The sequence below is a fragment of the Emys orbicularis genome, chromosome 12 (assembly GCF_028017835.1).
Source record: "Emys orbicularis isolate rEmyOrb1 chromosome 12, rEmyOrb1.hap1, whole genome shotgun sequence".
In the NCBI taxonomy this organism is placed as follows: domain Eukaryota; kingdom Metazoa; phylum Chordata; order Testudines; family Emydidae; genus Emys; species Emys orbicularis.
Window position 1 is genome coordinate 40,656,517 of NC_088694.1, and position 9,825 is coordinate 40,666,341.

At 46.1% G+C, this 9,825-nt stretch overlaps 1 pseudogene; it reads left to right on the plus strand.

Moving 5' to 3' along the window:
* Window positions 1-5,141: 5,141 nt before the first annotated feature.
* Window positions 5,142-6,940, plus strand: LOC135886196 (olfactory receptor 10A7-like; annotated as a pseudogene).
* Window positions 6,941-9,825: the final 2,885 nt, after the last annotated feature.

A 9,825-nucleotide genomic window follows, 5' to 3' on the forward strand; every position in this document is an offset into this window, starting at 1 on the left:
TCTGGGAGAATGAGCCTGATTCCGGGAGACTCCTGGCCAAACTGGGAGGGTTGGCAACCCTATTTGCTTTATATCAGCAAAGCTTGCCCACTACTTTAGCTCAGGCCTCATACCAGGCCTCTGATATAAGGGCTTATATTTCAAGCTCTCATCCTATTACATTCCCCCACTTTTTGTCTTTTTATGGGGAGGATGTTTACCCATCACTCTGTAAAAGCATAATGCATGGACTGAAGATGACCCAGTGGGCTAAACATTGTTATATGGTTACTTTACTTTATCATTTATATATTTATGCCCCATATGTGCTTTAGTTTGCACATTTCCTGGTACAATTGATGGACAGATTGTGTTATGTTCTCAAGCTGTTCTTCACAAACACAACAGCAAGACATTTACTTTTAAAAAAAGAAAAGAAAAGCAAAAGCAAAAAAAAAAAAAAGCTGAGATTCTTCTCTGATCTCCTGCCTGCAGGAGCTGGGAATATAGATTCAACATCAAATCTAGTGAATCTCATAATGGAATTGCAAGAGTTGGCAATGCCATGATCACTGACCTCCCATTTTTCTTGATTCCCCAGGAAATCAGTTCAGACTCATTCACCCTTCCTCTCCTTCAGGGCCGGTGCAACCAGTAGGTGAACTAGGCAGTCGCCTAGGGCGCCAAGTGGTTGGGGGCACTAAAAAGCAGTGCCCTGGCTCAGCAGGGAGGAGCTGCCTTCCGGAGGCACCGGAGAGCCAGAGCATCGGCTTGCGGGGCCGGCGAGCCCCAGCCATGGAGGAGCTGGCGCAGCGCAGGGGGGGCAGCAGCCCTGCAAAGGTGGCGGTTATGGGGGGCGCATGGGGGCTGATGACCACATGCATCCGCTGCATCCTGCAGGAGCCCCAGGGGGGTGCCGGGCCACAGCCTGGGCAGGAGGGGCGGGGGGCACGGCTGCTCCCCGCTAGCGGCGCCACCGCCTTTGCAGGGCTGCTGCCCCTCTGCGCCGCACCGGCTCCTCCATGGCTGGGGCTTGCCACCGCCACAAGCGGGACACTCTGGGTCTCCATTGCCTCCGGAAGGCGGCTCCTGGCTGCCGAGCTGCTGCAGCGGCCCAAGCCCGGCATAGCCAGTGAGGACTCGGGGCGGGGGCCACCGGGGTGGGGTGGTGAGGGCTTGTGGGGGGGGGGCTGTGCACCCTCCAGGGAAGTTCAGGGGGCAGGGAGGGGGGAACCTGGTCTGGGTAGCAGCCCCTGGGCATGGCTGGCCCCTGGGCAGGCTGGCCCCTGGGGTCTATAAAGGCTCGTTGGGATTTGCCTCTCAATTAACCGATGTGCAAGGGGGGGGGGGTGCAAGGTGGAAGTTTCGCCTAGTGTGCAAAATATACTTGCACCGGCCCTGCTCTCCTTAGCTCACACTCCTAACAGAACACGGCTCCGCACTTCACGGGGACGAAGCATAATAAGCCCACTGCTTCTGTGGCCCAGCCCAGCTTCCTCTGCCAGGTAACTGTGGGGAACTCTGTGGCTGAACCCCACATTAGGAACGTACACTGGAGAACACTCTGCATGTCTCTGACACGCTGTTAAACTTCACAAGAATCTGGGGTCAAATTATTTGCAAATATATAGTAATGGAGATAGCTCACTCTCTAAATGTCCTTGAGAGAAATGTTACAATGGACTTCCCTTCGTCCTTTCCTGTGCTCACACCACACACCACCTGCCTGGGAGTTTCAAGGAAGTTAGACACACAGGACTGGTCTACACTATACAGTTACATGCGTCTGAAAAAGTGGGTATTCACCCACAAAAGCTTATGCTCCAATACATCTGTTAGTCTATAAGGTGCCACAGGACTCTTTGTTGCTTTTTACAGATCCAGACTAACACAGCTACCCCTCTGATACTATACAGTTAGGTCGAGTTAATTATGCCAGTGTCTACACTACAGTCCTGCTGCCACTGATGTAAGCGCCCTACTACACCGGCATAATAACTCCACCTCCACCAGAGGTGTAAGGAAGATTTATGTCAGGGCTTGTCTACACTACACTACTCTACACTACTTGTCAACGGGAAGTGATCGATCCAGCAGGGGTCGATTTATCATGTCTAGTGTAGACGCGATAAATCGACCACCAATCACTCTAGCTTTGACTCCGGTACTCCACCTCAATGAGAAGTGCAAGGGAAATCAACAGGAGAGCGTCTCCCGTTGACACACCACAGTGAAGACACTGCGGTAAGTAGATCTAAGTATGTCGAATTCAGCTACGTTATTCATGTAGATGAAGTTATGTAATTTAGATCGATTTCCCCCCCCACACATAGTGTAGACCAGCCCTCAGTGTAGTTAGGTTGAAGCAGGGTCTGTGTAGACACTGCCTCCCTTACATTGACTGTCTTGTCAATTTCATGGCAGTAGCTGTGAAATTGACAAGAAAGTCCCCGCTCCCCTGGAGAGCTGGGCAGCTGGACCCTGCTTCCAGCTGGGAGCTGGGGTGAGAAGCCCCAATGGCCCCCTGCCCACTTCCTGTGGGGAGCTGGGCAGCCCTGTCAATTTCATGGCTGGGTGAACCTGAAATTGAGAAGGTTGCCCAGCTCCTGGCAGAAAGCGGGTTGAGGGGGGGGGGCGAGAAGCCAGAGCAGCTGGACTCTGCTCCTCGGTGGCAAGAAGCCCCGGGCAGCAATTTTAATGCACCTGTTCTACACTCTACACTTTAAGAGCTCAGCCCTACATATTTGGCTCATGTGACTACATCTTACTGGGCCATTTTGTCCCACTGAAGGGAATGGGACTCCTCACATGGGAAAGGAAGACTTGTCTGCTCTGGGATAGCAGATCTGGCCCTAGTTCACCAGAGCAGGATCTTTTAGTCATGCAACACAATCATCCCACAGAGGAGAGAACTCCCTTGGGCCAGGCAGACTGGTTAGAGCAGGTCTGTTGTTTGTGCCTTGTGTGTTGCAAAGCCAGCAGCAGTTCCCCAGATTCAGTTGATGGAAATGCCCCTTTGCTGGGGTCTCAGGATTTCTAGTTCATCAGACTCTTTACTACCTTAGAAGTGGGGAGTCTATTAGCCATCTGGCTGATGTCATGACCAGAATCTGCCAGACAGAACTAAATGATTATCATTGGGATGGGGGTGGGAACTGAGTCAGAATTCACTCAACACCCTGCACTGTGGTGAGAAAGGGGCCCCGCTGGTGAAGGCTACCCCAGCCATGCACACAGCACTATCAAAGGACTGTGAAATCAGTAATAAATGCGTAATCACCTTTCTCCAGAGATTCCAGTCAGAGTTTATATCACCATGTAACCGACAGGGAGACTGAGGCAGAAAGAGGGGAAATGTCTTGCCATAGATCATGTCATTTGTCTGTGCTGGAACCTAGGACAGTATTATAAGCTCTAGAGACAAGAAAGGAAAACTCCGTCCCATCCAGCCAATCTCTGACAGTGCCAGAATGACCTCTGTAGTACGCTTATTAGGGTTGGCCCCACTTCACCCTGAAGTAACCTGAACAACGAGGAGCATAGGGATAGCTAGACTGGCCCAGACCTGAGGTCCATCTCACCCAGTCTCCTGTCTCTGCAAGTGGCTAGTGCCAGATGCTGCAGAGGAAGGTGGAAGATGCCTACAGTATAAGGTGTGGGACATTCTAACCCCATATTAGGTCACATCCCAATCTCGAATAATTAGAAATTGGTGTAGACCCTGAACTATGAGGTTTAATATTCCTTCCAGAATTGGTGTTATCATCAATTATGAGAACTCTGGATATTCCTGTTACTCATATATCTATCTTGTCAATTGGCTCAACAATTCTGGAGATTCTGAATTTTGCTAAATTCTTGACCTGAACAATTTCCTGTGGCAATACATTCCACTGTCTAACTACAGGCTTGCAAGCGAGACAAATTTCACAGCTTGATGTATCTCAGTCATGCCTAAATTATTCAACCTAAATTTTCCCTTTCTTTATTTCATCCCTTTACTTCTACATATGCTCTGTTTATTATGCCAGTTAATTCCTAGGGACACTTGTTGACATTTGAAAGTTGTTTCTATTAATCGGGAAGAAATTTACATTTTTTCTAATTGTTGGTGATTTTTTAAAAAAAACCTCTGGGCACAATCAAATGAATAGTATCATTTCCGCCCACATTTTTTCACTTCTTTTATTCCTTTTTCTTTTTTGCCCCTCAGTGACTTTTCAAATCTTCCTCAAATTTTGAAAAATCACAGACTTTAATTTTTCCTCTTACTACTGGAACTCTTTCAAAGTTGTAGAAGGTCAGCGTGGGAAAAGGAAAAAAAGAGAAAAAGGAAATGTGAAAGAAAATCAAAACCCTTAGATGGGATGGTTGGTGTATTTTCAGACTCTCATAAGTTTATATCCCTTGTAAATATACAACTTGGCTACTGTGGATATTAATGGAGATTGTATCAATCAATTTCAGAATGCCACTAAGCAGTTTGAATCAATAGTATCCCTTGACAAAGGTATCAGGTGATACATGATGGTTACAGCAGTATAAAAACCGATCTACATGGTACAGTTCAGTCAAATGCCAGCCTAAAGGGACATAGGAGGCACAGTTTTGAACTGGCAAAATCACATTAATTGAGCATTGTTTTTTCTGTTGTGGATGAGGGAAGCCTTTGGAGTCCAAATCAAGACAATATTCAGTGTGTGCCAGCTCAGCTGGGGACCCTGGAGCACAAGGAATCCAGTCCTCTCACCTCTATTTCCCAGACTCCTCCAGAGGACCAGGCATATCCACTAGTGTTGGCTCTTTGGAGCAGCTTCTGCAGAGCAAGGCTTAATCTATTGTTAATCAGGTGCATTCGGGTCTTTACACAAATCTGTCACTGTAGTAAGTGTCTATGCTACAGCGGCAATGCTGAACCACTGTAGTGTTTCTAGTGTAGAGGTAGCCTTAGAATGATTCCCCAGCTGAGTGGTTCATCATCAACCTCCATGTATGAATGCCACCCCCCAGGTAGTGTTCCGAAGCCAGTATTTGGGCTGGTGGCCTGATGGAGAGGGAGCATTGGAATATTAATGCTTTTAAATTGATAATGTTCTGAAGTGTAACACAGGCTGTATCCTCATTATATTGCAGAGTTTGTTTTATCTCCCCAGATATGAGCTATGGCAGACACAGAGTGGGGAAATCAAATGTCCATCACAGAATTTACCCTGCTTGGATTCAGGGATCTCCCTGAACTTCCCTTTCTTCTCTTCCTGATGTTTCTAGTGATCTACATAGGGATGGTGGTCGGGAACATTTTCATTGTTGCACTAGTTGTGGCTGATCAGCACCTTCACATCCCCATTTACTTCTTCCTGTGAAATTTGTCCTGCTTGGAGATCTGCTATACCTCAACCATCCTGCCCAGGATGCTGGCCAGTCTCCTGACTGGGGACAGAACTATTTTGGTCAGTGGCTGTATGACACACTTTTATTTTCTAGTTTCTTTGGAGATACAGAATGTTATCTCTTAGCAGCAATGTCATATGACCGGTATTTGCAATATGCAAACCACTTCATTATGCAGCCCTTATGAATGGCAGTTTATGCCTCCCGATAGCAACTGGGTCTTGGATAAGTGGGCTTCTGGCAGGTACTATACCAATGTTCTTCATGTCAGAATTATCTTTCTGTGGCCCCCGTAAAATTGATCATTTCTTCTGTGACTCTACACAAATAATAAATCTCTCCTGCAGTGACACCTACCAGCTAGAGCTTCTAATTACCATTGTGGTTGCTATATTCACTCTGCCCCCAATTGCATTAACCCTGACATCCTACATTTGTATCATCTCCACCATCCTGAGAATCCCGTCTACCACCAGGAGGCAAAAGGCCTTTTCCACCTCTTCTTCCTGTTATGCTTATAAGCAGCACACGGGATCTTTTTCAGGGGAAAAGGCAATACGCCGCATTTATTGAAGATACAACAATTCAATCACACCACACACACTGTCCTGCCAGTCGATGTTATAGTTACCAGTCCAGAGTCTGTATCAATCTAGTGGTCAGCTAGGTTGATCACGGGTAGGGAGGAGCCGGGTTCTGTTGGTCATGGCACAATGCTCTGGGGAAGTCGTGGCAGGATGAACCCAAAGTTTCATGGCATGGCACTGTGTTTATATAGTGATTTTCCTTCATTGGGACCAATGAGTTTTGCACCATCATGTATAATCAATTGTTGTTTGACAAGTGCTTGTTTTCTTAAATTGTCCTTCTCATTCTTTATCTTGTTTTTTTTTTCATCAAGTCTCTCAGGGAGTTATCCCATGCTGACTTTGATCACAGCTATCTTGTCCCCACTGATAGGTGCCTGTCTCATTTTTAGAGTCAATCTGCCCTCCTCTGACATTTCAATAGGGGCATGTTGCAGCCTCCTGGTGCCCTTGTGTTCACACTTATCTCTTAACACACACATTCCTCATTCACACACAAAACAGAATTAATTTACACAGAACATTTTGAACAGGAACATCAAGTTGCAATGCAAAAGAAAACAATCATGGCATTATTTTACTTATTTTAAAATGCTAAACCTACAACAAAGTGGTGACCTCAGAGGTCTATTACTGAATACATGCTACATTATTATCCATTATTCTTTATCCTTCATTCTAAATTATACAAAATACAAACAATAAATCCTACTACTACACTCCCACCTCATTGTGGTGGCAATCTTCTATGGGACTCTCATCATTGTATACCTTCTACCAAAAACGAGCACACTAAGAGCCTGAACAAAGTCTTTGTCTTCTACACAGTTCTGACTCCTATGGCCAATCCCGTCATCAACAGCCTGAGAAACAGAGAGGTCAAGGAGGCCCTGATAAAAATTGTCAGTAAATGTCTGGATTTCATGAGAATTCAAATATCTCACTCTCTTTTTCTGAGGCCAAATGTTGATGAGCACAGCTGATTTACTGTTTAATACCCAGCTGCTGTGTAGCCCTTATTTCTCACTAGCTCTTTGGTGATGTGCACTTATAAGATTTCCGGATGTGCAAAGAGTTGAAACTGGTAGAGGAATAAGCACCAGGATCGTTATGGTCAGAATAAAATTGAGCTGTATTTTACTTGCCGAATGTTGACAGATGAAGATAATTTGGTGAATTTCACACACTATAACCAAGTTAGAATATAAAATAAAATTATGATTTAGGGCCAGGTCCCTAAAGGAATTTAGGCACTGCCACATCAAACTTCTAGTGCCTTGCCAGGTAATGGAATCCTCCTCCTGGCGTTCAGCACCCAGGCTCGCTATGCAATGCATGGGGAGACTAAAGTAGCTATAAAAGGTCTCCACAGAAGTCAGTATGTTGAGTGAGGAGCTGCCTGAGCTAGCCAATAAGAAATGACAATTAGAGGGATGTTGCTTAAAACCCATCCATCCCATGAAGTGATGCACCTATCTCTGCTTGGGATTCTCAGCTGGGAACCCCAAGTTGTGGGAGACCTGGGTTGACTTCTCCCTTCTGTGGAGCAGGGATTTGACCTTGGGTTCCCCCCCTCAGGTGTGCATAGAATCATAGAATATCAGGGTTGGAAGGGACCTCAGGAGATCATCTAGTACAACCCCCTGTTCAAAGCAGGGTCAATCCCCAACTAAATCATCCCAGCCAGGGCTTTGTCAAGCCTGACCTTAAAAACCTCTAAGGAAGGAGATTCCACCACCTCCCTAGGTAACCCATTCCAGTGCTTCACCACCCTCCTAGTGAAAAAGTTTTTCCTAATATACAACCTAGACCTCCCCCACTGCAACTTGAGACCATTACTCCTTGTTCTGTCATCTGCTACCACTGAGAACAGTCTAGATCCATCTTCTTTGGAACCCCCTTTCAGGTAGTTGAAAGCAGCTATCAAATCCTCCCTCATTCTTCTCTTCTTCAGACTAAACAATCCCAGTTTCCTCAGCCTCTCCTCATAAGTCATGTGTTCCAGCCCCCTAATCATTTTTGTTGCCCTCCGCTGGACTATTTCCAATTTTTCCACATCCTTCTTGTAGTGTGGGGCTGTCATAAACAGAAAGTTAAGGGTTAATGCCTCTCTTACCTGTAAAGGGTTAAGAAGTTCACCTAGCCTAGCTGACACCTGACCAGAGGAACCAATGGGAGGACAAGATGGTTCAAAGGGAAGGAGGGAAGTTCCCTTTGTCTGGTTGAGTTTCACTTTTGACCGGAGTGGGAAAGCTCCAGAATTCAGCCTCTTATTAAGTAGTGAGTATTAGTGAAGGAAATAAATAGGTTTATGTTTATTTCTTTGTAACCTGTCTTGTGCAATTGGAGGAATAGTCAAATTGGGTATTTGGGTATTTTTTGTGTAAGTTTTTGCCCAGGGGAGCATCCTCTGTGTTTGGAATCTGTTGTCTGTGAGAGTAGCTGGTATGCTAATCTCTCCCAGAGGGTTTTCTTTTACCTTTCTTTTCTTTAATTAAAAGCCTGTTTCTTAATACCTGATTGATTTTTCCTTGTTTTAAGATCCAAGGGGGTTGGATCTGGATCCACCAGGAGTTGGTGGGAGAAAGGAAGGGGGATGGTTAATTTCTCCTTGTTTTAAGATCCAAGGGGTTGGATCTGTGTTCACTAGGGAATTGGTGAAGAGTCTCTCAAGGCTACCCAGGGAAGGGAATTAGTGCTTGGGAGTGGTGGCAGCCAGACCAGATCTAAGCTGTTAATTGAGCTTAGAGCTTCTCATGCAGGTCCCCACATCTATACCCTAAAGTTCAGACTGGGGAAGGAACCTTGATATGGTGAGCAGCAGTGAGGGATTTTTTTAGGAACCAAAAGCCAGATTTCCCCACCCTCCTTTGAGATGCTGGGGAAGCAGTGAAGGAGAGATAACCTGAAGGCAAACAGATAAGAGCTTCTAACAGAGGGCTTTTGTTAGAAGGGAAGCTTCAGCTGTGATCACTGGAGGGTCATTACATTGCCAAGGCAAGTCACAAAAACCTGTTTTACTTGTTTTTTTAAAGAGTCACATTACAGTAACCAAAGATTCCAAGCTGTTCCCCGCCCCCGCAGATAGCTAAGGTAGACCAGGGGGAAAATGTCAGGCAAAGGGAAAAAAACTATGCAACAGGACCTAGAATTAGCCAAATTCCAGGCTGAGGAGAATGAAAAGGAACATGACAGACAGATGGCCAGGGCTGAGGCTGCACACAAAAGAGCTATGGAGGAAAAACAAAAAGAGATAGAGCTGAGGCAAAAAGAGATGGAGCTGAAACAAAAGGAGATGAAGCTGAAACAAAAAGAGATGGAGGAGAGGGAAAAAGAGAGGAAGCATGAACTGGAATTGGTAAGGGCTAGGCAGGATACACCAGCCAACCCTAACAACCCCTCTCTAGGTACCACTTCCCATCCCAGAAAACTCCCCACCTACAAGACAGGCGATGATACTGAGGCCTTCTTAGAAAATTTTGAAAGGGCCTGCCTTGGGTACAGCATCTCTACAGACAGTACATGGTAGAGCTGAGGCCGCAGCTCAGTGGACCCTTAGCAGAGGTGGCAGCTGAAATGCCTAAGGAACACATGAACAGTTATGAACTTTTTAAAAACAAGGCCAGACTCAGAATGGGGCTAACACCCGAGCATGCCCGTCGGCGGTTCAGAGCCCTAAGTTGGAAACCAGACGTATTATTTACCCGACATGCCTACCACATTGACAAAAATTGTGATGCCTGGGTATCAGGAGCAAATGTTTCCTACCAATGAGTAGGAAAGCCCAAAGACCAGGTCAAAGCCCCTTTCCAGCCACTATCCATAATTGAGGTCCCATTTCAGCGAGTAGCTGTGGATATTCTGGGTC